Below are 12,068 nucleotides of genomic sequence, written 5' to 3' on the forward strand. Positions count from 1 at the left end.
ATGAAGGCAGCAGTGATCAGAGTCTCTCTACAGAGACCTCTACAGCACAGAGATCCAGCCATGGCAGCTACAGTCTCTCCAGTAATGACTAATTCTCAGGATCATCTCGCTTTGACTAATAAGGTAAATTGGAGATCATCTGAATGTCATTCATTATTCATGAAAGATTGCATTTGATAAAGCTAAACCTGTTCATCTGAATTATTTTATTAATGACTTTGTTCTTCTTCTTGTAGCTCAGAAAGCCTCTGGTGGAGAAGATCCACAGAGTGAATCAACAGCAGTACTGAACAGCTCAAGTCTCTCCTGGGTCCTGAGTTCCTCAAACAGCAGCCAGACTCCAAACTGGAGAAGCCAGACATCCTCGAGATGACCGTTTGCTACCTGAGAAGACTGCAGCAATAGTGTCATCCAGTGGACTCAGCAGCTGTTGATAAGAGCTATTCCAGGTGTGCCCAAGAGATGGTCAACTTCCTGCCAAAGGTGGACCTGAAGACTCAGTCCCAGAGAAACCTGCTGAACCACATCAAGCAGCTGCACACTTCCTCTGTTAAACCCCGAGTGAGGCTGACTTCTCTCCTCCGAGCTACACAGTCCAGACCAGCATCACCAAAGACAACACACTCACCAGCTCCCTCTGGAGGCCGTGGTAGAAACCTGCAGACTGGAGTCAAACTCATTAAGTGCAATGATCGTATTGGTCAGAAATTACAGGATTCTTCTTTCTTTTTTTAAAAAAAGACTTGTTCTTCTGTATGTACAGAAGGTTTTACTTTGTGTGTATTTGTTCTTGGTCACAGATGATATTTCCTGCGGAAATGACACCAACCATCTTTGTAATAGAGAGAGAAAACATTTTGTCATGCAATAGACAAGCTTAAAGACCATGTTGGTCAGTCTTTTTCTTCTGTGTTTACAGAAGGTTTTATTTTAAACTAAATGCATTGTATTTAAGTATATATGTTTTAATTACTCAGGATGGACTTGTGAAATTATTTTTATCCTTTTGTATAAGAGGGTATAGAAGCATGTCTAGACTGTAAAGCATGTGAACTTTATATATATATATGTATGTATATCGACTTTACTTTGTATTAAGTAATAATGTCAAATTGTGATCATTGTGATATGATGCGCTTTAGCGTTATTTTCTTCACGCTTGTTATAAAGTGTGGTTTATGCTCATTTTGGAGCACATTATATGAAGATTTGTGTTATAATGTTTAAGTCTTTTGTAAAGACGACTGATCCTAAACTCATTTTGGGTTCAGTGTCCTGCTGATAAAGCTGTTCTTGTGATGTATCATCACCTCTATCGTCCTCCAATAGGAGCTTTTATATATAAAACAGATAATACTGAGTTTAACTTAATAAACATTGAAATCAAAATATTTTTTCTGTTCCTGTGTCATTATGTGTATATATATATATATATATATATATATATATATATATATATATATATATATATATATATATATATATATATATATATATATATATATATATTTATTTATTTATTTATTTTGCAGTGAGTATGCATCATTCCTTTAAAAATCCCATACAGTATTTTATATAGCATAATATTGTAATATAATATTGTAATATGGTAATGTTATACAGTAGTATAAAGTATGATATTTGAAGAAGTTCTTATTAATGTATTACAATTGTAAATTATTTAGAGCTTTCAAAATATCAAAGTTAGATAATACATGTCTCGCAGGAGCTCTGTGTATGTGATCAAGGTAAATTATCAAGTGACCACTTTGGAGCAGTTCTCAGTTCCAGAAGATAAAACTTGCAGTGAAAAGACAGAGTGTGGGAACTCAGAGAAAACTTACTCACTGTGTCTCAGGGGGGCAATACATGCCAACCTTTTTTCTGAGGAGACAAAGCAGGAAAGGTGATATGGTTGAATGAAAAGTGGAACCTGATCATACATAACAGACAGGTTTAAAATACTGAATAGCTAGTCATAGTACATGACAACACCAATAGAACAACACTGCAAAGGTCTTAGAACTATAGTGTTATAAGACTGCACGTTTTTTAAATCTCGGTGAGTGAGGGTGGATGCAAGTTAAAATATTTAAAAGGCATAAACACATACACACAAAAAATGAAATGAAAATACTGATCTCTGTGTTCCCAAAGTAAATTTAAAAAAAAATAGTAATCTAAACCATTTCAGCATTTGTGAACTGTTGTCTATTTAGCACACATCAGAAACAGATTCTAAGTCTCTCAGCCCTGTTTCTGAAACTGTAATGTTTAACAGCTTGATGACTTTGCACATCATTTTCTACCAATATTTTGCAGCCCCACCCCCAAAAACCAGAGCTTATTTCTTAATTTGTATTCTAATATCTGTAGGTAGCTAGTATATTTTCCTATTGTTATTTATATTAATATTTTTAAAGAGATGTATATAGTTTCTATCTATCTATCTATCTATCTATCTATCTATCTATCTATCTATCTATCTATCTATCTATCTATCTATCTATATATATATATATATATATATATATATATATATATATATATATATATATATATATATATATATATATATATATATATATATATCCTATCCTATATCAAGGGCTCAGCGAAGAGCTCGAGAGGATGTGGTTGTGAAGGTAACAGTGGTCCCCGTGGTAATCGGAGCACTAGGTGCGGTGACTCCCAAGCTAGGCGAGTGGCTCCAGCAGATCCTGGGAACAACATCGGAGATCTCTGTCCAGAAGAGCGCAGTCCTAGGAACAGCTAAGATACTGCGCAGGACCCTTAAGTTCCCAGGCCTCTGATAGAGGACTCGAGCTTGAAGGAAAAACCGCCCGCAGGGGCGTGCTGGGTGTTTATATATGTATATATATATATATATACATACACACACACACACACACACACACACACACACACACACTTTAAATAACATTTATTCAGTTTCTGTACCATTAACACCAAGATAAATTTGTGTAAAAACGTAACATTTTCAACAGATATAACTTGAATAGGCAAGTGCATATTATTATGAGAAACAGCTGATGTGGTTTTGACTTTAGTTTGGGATTTTATCACATGGTTGAAAACACCAATCATGTTGTTTCCCTCCAGAAAGGTTGGTGACATCAGACTCTGTCTCTGTCTGAGTACACAACCACAAACCATGACAAAAGCTGTTTTCAAAGACCTTTGTGGTGCACTTACCACCTCATTCAACACTGAGTGTGGGAATGTGGAGCAACTGTCTGCTCACACCAACTACAATCCACAAGACAGATGGTACATCTGTTACAGCTGGATAGGATGACTTCATAAAAAAATATTAGCATTTTCCTTTTAACCAATTTGATTGTTAAATGCAATATTGCACGTTTTTGAAATGATACAAACTTTGTATATGATCTCAGTTTCCATATAGTTTTCACCATACACATCTTGAATGAGTGTTTTGATTTACTGTGTAGCCTATGGTTTAACACGTCTGGTGGAACAATGAGAATATTCCTGATTAAAAACATTTATGACAGACTGAGTTGTCACTTTTTTTTGTTTGCAATGGGTCATAAGTTAAGTTAAACTCCACAAGGAAGTTTCCTTTGTGTAGTTATTTAGGTGGGAAAATGTGGCCAGTTTGATCTGCTGGAATTTGAAAACTTTTAAATGAAGCATTCAGACAAAACTGTATTGATCCACCAGAAAAAGCAGTAAAAAGATAGAAAATAGAGGGAAAATAGACAAGACTCACTCTCAGAGACCCAGTGGGAAAAACTTTAACGAAGTAAGGGTGGGAAACCTCAGACAGAGATGGTCACAGTACAAGTTGATTTGCATCCTAACCATGCACGAGTGCCGGACTATTGTCCAGAGGAATTTGGCACACTTCAGGAAACAGCTGTGTGGACCGCCTCATTTATAATCTGCAGCAGGTGTTTGTGATAAAATTGGAATTAAGTGAATTTAACCAAACTGCAAACTGAAAAACAGAAAACCAAGTTTTGTATTATCAGAGAATCTAAATGTATTTGCATTATATATTCAAATTTTAGCATATCTGGAGGAAACCAATCATGTTGTTTCCCTCCAGATGGTTGTTGACGTCAGGCTCTGTCTCTGTTGGAAGACACGACCACCGACCATCACAAAAGCTCCTTTCAAAGACCTTTGTAGTGCACTGACCACATCATTCAGCACTGAGTGTGGGAAAGTGAGAGCAGGTATCTGCTCACACCAACCACAAACTGAAAAGCAAAAAACACACCTGCTACATCTGGATATCAGAAAAAATGAGAAAAATCCATACTATATGTTATAATGAAACAGTACTGTTCATTATTATGAATGATATTGTTTTCTAGTGTCCTTCATCACTTGGGAAATGAATTTGGTCACTTTGCCACATGAGTTGAACTTCATGTCAGAAGGAAAAGATCAGATCTGACATTAAATGATTTTTCCATAGAAAAACACACAGACCATCTGATGTCTGATTGAGTTTGTGTGAGAACCAAAAATGTTACTTTCAGGATAATCAATGACACTAAGTGGGTGTCAGGTGAGACTTGAAAAGTATCTTAATCAGAGAAACAGTTTGATTTGAAAAGCGTGTGCCGAGTCAAAGTCACTGATCTCAGCATCAGGCAGCAGATGTATCCTCTACAGGGTCACCACTTTCTCAGATTCACACAGAGCTTTCGGAGTCTTTTACGCTGACACACACACCCACCCAAAAGTGCTCCATCTGTTCCCTTGGAATGTATCAATTGTCCCCTACTAATATGACCACTGAGCATGTGGCAGGCAAGATTTCTTTTCTCTAATGGACAGCTCTCTGATTGGTCAAAACTGTGAGAAACTCCAGTCAGACCAAGACCCACACATTCATATGGAGATGTGGGAGTATAAATAGGAGGGATGAAGGCAGCAGTGATCAGAGTCTCTCTACAGAGACCTCTACAGCACAGAGATCCAGCCATGGCAGCTACAGTCTCTCCAGTAATGACTAATTCTCAGGATCATGTGACTCTGAATCATAAGGTAAATTGGATATTATCAGAATGTCATCCATTATTCTTTAAAGATTGTGTTTGATAACACTAAAAATATGCACCAAAACTGTTTTATTAATGACTTTGTTCTTCTTCTTGCAGCTCAGAAAGCCTCTGGTGGAGAAGATCTGCAGAGAGAGAATCATATTGAACAGCTCAAGTCTCTTCTGGGTCATGAGCCCCTCAAACAGCAGCCAAACTCCAAACTGGAGAAGGCAGACATCCTGGAGATGACTGTTTGCTTCCTGAGAAGACTGCAGCAGCAGTGTCAAACCGTAGAATCAGTTCTTGAACAGGGCTATTCCAGGTGTGCCCAAGAGATGGTCAACTTCCTGTCAAAGGTGGAGGTGAAGACTCAGTCCCAGAAAAACCTGCTGAACCACATCAACCAGCTGCACACTTCCTCTGTTAAACCCTGAGTGAGGCTGACTTCTCTCCTCTGAGCTACACAGTCCAGACCAGCATCACCAAAGACAACACACTCACCAGCTCCCTCTGGAGGCCGTGGTAGAAACCTGCAGACTGGAATCACTACTAAATAATCTACACTGATCATATTGGTCAACGATTGCAGGGAAAGAAAATTCAAAGACTTGTTCTTCTGTATGTACAGAAGGTTTTTCTTTGTTTTGTTCTTCATGCAAGATGATATTTCCTGAGCAAATGACACCAACAACATCTTTCAAGTCAAGAGAGAAAGCCTCTTGTCATACCACAGAGATGTTTGGAGACCACGTTGGTCAAAGATTTAAGGAACTTTTTCTTCTGTATGTACAGAAGGTGTTTGTAAAACCAGGCATAATTCACATGTTCATGTAACAAATATTTCCTATGGAAAGAATGAAACAAGCTCCTCTTTCATGTTAAGAAAGAACATTTGACATTCTTGTTCCAATTTGCATTTACTGCTGATATTTACTAGCAGTGTATGTAAAAATGTGCATCACATTGTGGTGACTTATGTTGAAATGAAGTTTATTACTTCTTGAATTTTATCATGTTGATAACACACGATTGCTCAAATGTTGCTGAGATGTTTCTTCTAAACTAATTTTAATCTTTGTGATTATTCTGCATTGTTCTGTGTCAGAGCCAGATTTATTTTTGTCCTTTGTTTAAGAGGATTATATACCTGACACTGTAAAGTCAGTGGATTTGGTTCATCTATTCATATCACTTTGTGATTGTTTTAATGTGATTTGTTGTAGAATCCCTTTGTTCTTTGTCTTTGTTATAAAGTGCAGTTTGTGCTTATTCCAAAGTGTATTTTATGAAAATGTGACATGCAGATTCATGTCATAATGTTTGTGTCTTTTGTAAAGATGATTGGTCCCCCACTCATTTTGAGTGCAGTGTCTTGGTGATGTTACCAAGTTATTGTTGTGATGCATCATCATTTATCTTACTCTCATATATAAACTTGACGCTCTGTTTATCTTAATAAACAACCACTGAAAGGACATCAAAGTGTTTCTGTTATCATTTCATTCTATGTTACGCATATATGTCTTGTAGTGATAGTGGATCACTCATCTAGGCATCCTATACATTTATTGGGCCAATATCACTATATATTGTAAAAACAGCAAAGCTCACACCAGGACTATGGTGTAGTAGGGTGACAGGTGAGGGCTTCATGATCATATCTGGAGCCTTATTCTAATCCAAATGTCACAGAAATTAAAATGACAATAATATTCAAATCAAATTAAAATATCTGATGAGTTATAACTCATATGGGACTTTTTGTATATGCAATAGCTTGATTGAAATAGTCCGATAAGTAATGATATGTGTGTCATGTTTTCCTTAAGCAGTCACCATTTTTGGAGCAGTCGTTACTTGGAGGCTAAAACTTTCATGATAACTATTGTCTCTTCACATGATGGGTAAGGGGACACACTCCTATTGTTGTTCCAGTGACACTGTGAAAGGACAGAGTGTGGGAAACCAGAAGAAACTCACTCACAGAGCCCCAGCGGGACAACAGATGCTGACCTCTGTCCTGAGGAGAAACATGTCGAAAGGTAGTATGATGGAATGAAAACTGATGATGGAAAACAACAACACATTTGTATGGGATTAGTTACTTTTAACATACCATGAAATAAAATAACATGAAAATATTTGCTGATCTCCAAAGTTTTGTAGCACTTAAGAAATAATGTAGTTGTAATTTAATGGAGGAATTTATGAGATTACAATATCTATAAACATTTTTATGATCATAACTTTAAAGTGTTTGTGATTTTTTTTTTTACCCCCAAACTGTGACCTGCTGTTTTAATCTATAATACATATATTTACCAGAATTCACACAGATCCATACATATTGTACATGTAGATAAAATTACATCTTGAGGAGCCTTTTTCTTCTCCAGGACCAAAGAGAAGGAGGGTCACAGTTCAAGTTGATTTGCATTCTTCACCACACGGGTTTCTGACTATTGTCCAGAGGGATTTGGCACACTTCAGGAAACAGCTGCCTTGACCTTCTCCTGCATTTCAGAACATGAGATTTGGAGCTTGTGAAAACATGAAAGTTTCATGATGGGCAATTTTCAAACTTTGTCCAACTGTAAACTGAAATAGTGGATCATGGATTGTATATTATTACAGAAAGCAAAAATATTCAGCTTTTGAAATTTGAGTAAATTTTGAGTCAACCAATCATGTTGTTTCCCTCCAGATGGTTGTTGACGTCAGGCTCTGTCTCTGTTGGAAGACACGGCCACCGACCATCACAAAAGCTCCTTTCAAAGACCTTTGTAGTGCACTGACCACATCATTCAGCACTGAGTGTGGGAAAGTGAGGACAACTATCTGCTCACACCAACCACAAACTGAAAAGCAAAAAACACACCTGCTACATCTGGACATCAGAAAAAAAAAAGATAAATCCATTCTATATGTTATAATGAAACAATATTTTTTGTTATTATCACTGCTATTATTTTGTAGTTTCCTCGCAGAACTATCTCAGTGATTTTTTTATTTAATCTTTAAACATTCTCTACAACACTTCAGAAATTTGGTAACTTTGCCACATGAGTTGAACTTCATGTCAGAAGGAAAAGATCAGATCTGACATTAAATGATTTTTCCATAGAAAAACACACAGACCATCTGATGTCTGATTGAGTTTGTGTGAGAACCAAAAATGTTACTTTCAGGATAATCAATGACACTAAGTGGGTGTCAGGTGAGACTTGAAAAGTATCTTAATCAGAGAAACAGTTTGATTTGAAAAGCGTGTGCCGAGTCAAAGTCACTGATCTCAGCATCAGGCAGCAGATGTATCCTCTACAGGGTCACCACTTTCTCAGATTCACACAGAGCTTTTCTTTTACGCTGACACACCCACCCAAAAGTGCTCCACTCGTTCCCCTGGGATGTATCAATGTGGCGGGCAAGATTTCTTTTCTCTAATTGACAGCTCTGTGATTGGTCAAAACTGTGAGAAACTCCAGTCAGACCAAGACCCACACATTCATATGGAGATGTGGGAGTATAAATAGGAGGGATGAAGGCAGCAGTGATCAGAGTCTCTCTACAGAGACCTCTACAGCACAGAGATCCAGCCATGGCAGCTACAGTCTCTCCAGTAATGACTAATTCTCAGGACCATGTGATGTGATCATCTCTCTTTGAATCATGAGGTAAATTGGAGATCAGATCAGAATGTCATTCATTATTCATGAAAGATTTTGTTTGATAACAATAAAACTATGCACCAGAACTGTTTTATTAATGACTTTGTTCTTCTTCTTGCAGCTCAGAAAGCCTCTGGTGGAGAAGATCTGCAGAGAGAGAATCAACAGCAGTATTGAACAGCTCAAGTCTCTTCTGGGTCCTGAGCCCCTCAAACAGCACCCAGACTCCAAACTGGAGAAGCCAGACGTCCTGGAGATGACCGTTTGCTACCTGAGAAGACTGCAGCAGCGTCAAACCACAGAATCATGAGTTCTTGAACAGAGCTATTCCAGGTGTGCCCAAGAGATGGTCAACTTCCTGTCAAAGGTGGAGGTGAAGACTCAGTCCCAGAGAAACCTGCTGAACCACATCAAGCAGCTGCACACTTCCTCTGTTAAACCCTGAGTGAGGCTGACTTCTCTCCTCTGAGCTACACAGTCCAGACCAGCATCACCAAAGACAACACACTCACCAGCTCCCTCTGGAGGCCGTGGTAGAAACCTACAGTCTTCAGTCAGCCTTACTAACTTCAATGATCATATTGGTCAAAGAATTCAGAGCCGCATTCTTCTGTAATTCAGAGATTTTTAAGATTTTTCCTCTTGTTCATACAGAACAATTTACTTTTTTTGGTTTTTAGTGGAAGATTTTTTTTTTCCTGAGGAAATCAAAGAAACAAAGTATTTTGTTTTTTGAAACAACATATCTTGTCATGCACATTGCATGAATGAAATCTGATTGCATCTGAAATTATTAATATTACCTACTCTTCAGGTACTGATGATGTTATATTAACATTTGTTATCTTTAGTTTGTTATTGACCCAAACAATAACTTTTGACTAAAGACAGAAAGCATCATGTCAACATGAAAACTTTCTTCTGTATGTACAGATGTTTTCATAACCTGTTATTCTGCTTTTTCATGTAAAAAAAAAAAAGAACTAGAAAAAATAATCCCTATGGGAATGACACAATGTCAGATTATTTTTCATTTTTAGAATCATTGGTGTATCAATTAAATGCATTTAAGTTGATAAATACACTGTATAGACAGTGGATTGACTTATTTGGATCACTTTGTGATTGTTTTAAGATAATGCCTTTTCGAGCATGTTTTATGAAAGTCTGATATGAAGATTCACATCATACTGTTGGTGTCTTTTGTAAAGATGACTGATCCTCCACTCATTTTGAGTACGGTACCAGGCTGTTGTGATGTATCATCACCTCTATCTACCTCCCGTTGGAGCCTTTATAAAATGTTAATACTGAGTGTGTCTTAATAAAGAAATATTGTGATCATACAAGGTTTTGTTCATTTGTCAATCCATAATTCAATCAAAAAGTGGAAATTCACAACTGGAAGAGGACTTCATTTAAATATAAAAATTCAAATTTAAATGTTTTTTTTTCTTGAGCTTCAAATATCAACAAATTATTGGCCACCACTTTGGAGCAGTCCCCAGGCCATGGGAGGGCCAAAACTTCAACGATAACTATTGTCTTTTAATGTTATGGGTAAGGAGACACGCTTCCATTGTTCTTCCTGTGAAAGCAGTGAAAGGACGCAGTGTGGGAAACCAGAAGAGACTCACTCACAGAGCCCCAGTGGGGACAATGAATGTTGATCTTTGTCCTCGGTAGACAGAGAGTGAAATGGAATATGGTGGCATAATGCTGAAAACCGATCATGTTAAACATACAGGTGTTAAGATACTTAACATGCAAATATTTATTCTTATTAATAAGCGTCCAAAATGAATGTACATAAAATATGTCACTAACATCCTTTCAGCGGTGGATTGTTGGCACACTTTAGAACCAAATTAGGCTGTGAGTCCTTAACTATCGATCACTAATTGGTTATGTGCAATCCAAAATTTCTCCATTAAGTGTAATAGTTAGGTGCAGATTGTTTTAGTTATAAACAACTGATTTGGTTTTGACAGTAATTTGGGATTTTTATCAGGCCTGGTCATGCCAACCAATCATGTACTTTCCCTCCAGATGGTTAGTGACGTCACGCAGTTTCAGTCAAAGCACAGCCAAACCTTTATATAATGTCTTTTCAGGGTCCTTTTGTCGTGCACTGACCACATGATTCAATACTGAGTGTGGGAAACTGAGAGCAGCTATAACCAGAGACAGAGGACACACATGTGACATGGACAAGATGACTTTGTCCAGCACAAAAACTGTGTATTTTTCCTACTAGCAATTTTCAGCACTTACAGTCAATTCAAAGAGAGAGAAAAAGTTTAAAAATAACATACAGAGAAGTCCAATTCCAAAAAACATTTCATGATCACATAGTATTCTCATAGTTTGGCAGAATATATACGGTGTGAACTTGTCGCTACAAAGTCATGAATTGGTGCTCATAACTTTGTAAACATCTACCTTGCTTTATGTGAAACACAATCTGTTTGTGTCTTTTATAAAGACAGCTGTTTCTCTGTTCAGTACAGTGAGTAGACATGTTTTTTTTTGTTGACGTTTAACATAAATATTTTTTAAAAAAACATGCCAATTTATATAAATGTAATTCATCTTTAAACCAGGCTATCAGTTTTCAAGAAATTTAACAGACAATCAAACTACACATGTTTTATTTAACTAAATTATCAAAGTCTGGAGCAATATAATCGAAACTCATTTAATGAAGCTGAATTATTCGTTTTGTGTCACTGTATTTAATTGAACAACATTAAGCCATCAAACCAATTCATGTTTTTGTGCATTCGTGCATGTTTTCATTTTTTTTTTTAATGTAACTTTAAACACATCCCTTTGACGTCAGACAATGTATCTAATGTGTTGTATAATGAGGCACACTTCTATTGTTCTTCCAGTGAAAGCAGTGAAAGGGAATTGTGTGGGAAACCAGGCAAAACTCACTCACATAGCTGCTGTGGGACAATAGATCCAGACCTTTGCCCTGACAGATTAACAAGGAATCAGGAGTCTAAACCCTCCTCAAATTACAAAATCGCACGGGCCATCATACTTTTTCTTTTTCTAACTAAGAGAATAACAGCTGAAGTCCAAGTTACAGTATATTGCTTATGATATCTGGCTTTCCAAAAGGAAACAATTCCTTTATCATTACAAACAATAGTTTAAATAAACAATGCTTGATCAAACTCAAAATGTGTTATAGATGTATATCCTGGGGTTCAAGAAATGCATTCAAGGCTTAATGGGCAATTATTTGCTGAGAAGCCCATCCACTGTGTAGCACCTGCACGTGTGCAGTCCATTAATGAAAGTCTATTTGTAGGCAGGCACCTGCTAATTTTGGAGGACTGTGGCAAAA

At 37.0% G+C, this 12,068-nt stretch overlaps 3 pseudogenes across 3 annotated transcripts; all 3 read left to right on the plus strand.

Moving 5' to 3' along the window:
- Positions 1 to 1,373, plus strand: LOC146574831 (transcription factor HES-5-like; annotated as a pseudogene). The gene is made up of 2 exons (XR_014892499.1): positions 1 to 123; positions 237 to 1,373. The product of XR_014892499.1 is annotated as a transcription factor HES-5-like (transcript).
- A 3,550-nt stretch (positions 1,374 to 4,923) lies between these two features.
- On the plus strand, positions 4,924 to 5,849 carry LOC146574832 (transcription factor HES-5-like; annotated as a pseudogene). Its single transcript, XR_014892500.1, has 2 exons — positions 4,924 to 5,046; positions 5,160 to 5,849. The product of XR_014892500.1 is annotated as a transcription factor HES-5-like (transcript).
- A 2,731-nt stretch (positions 5,850 to 8,580) lies between these two features.
- LOC146574833 (transcription factor HES-5-like) lies at positions 8,581 to 10,053 on the plus strand (annotated as a pseudogene). The gene is made up of 2 exons (XR_014892498.1): positions 8,581 to 8,716; positions 8,832 to 10,053. The product of XR_014892498.1 is annotated as a transcription factor HES-5-like (transcript).
- The last annotated feature ends 2,015 nt before the right edge of the window (positions 10,054 to 12,068 follow it).

The sequence above is a fragment of the Mchenga conophoros genome, linkage group LG5 (genome assembly GCF_057382185.1).
Source record: "Mchenga conophoros isolate Kocher_MC1m ecotype Shallow Benthic linkage group LG5, M_conophoros_male_GT1.1, whole genome shotgun sequence".
In the NCBI taxonomy this organism is placed as follows: domain Eukaryota; kingdom Metazoa; phylum Chordata; class Actinopteri; order Cichliformes; family Cichlidae; genus Mchenga; species Mchenga conophoros.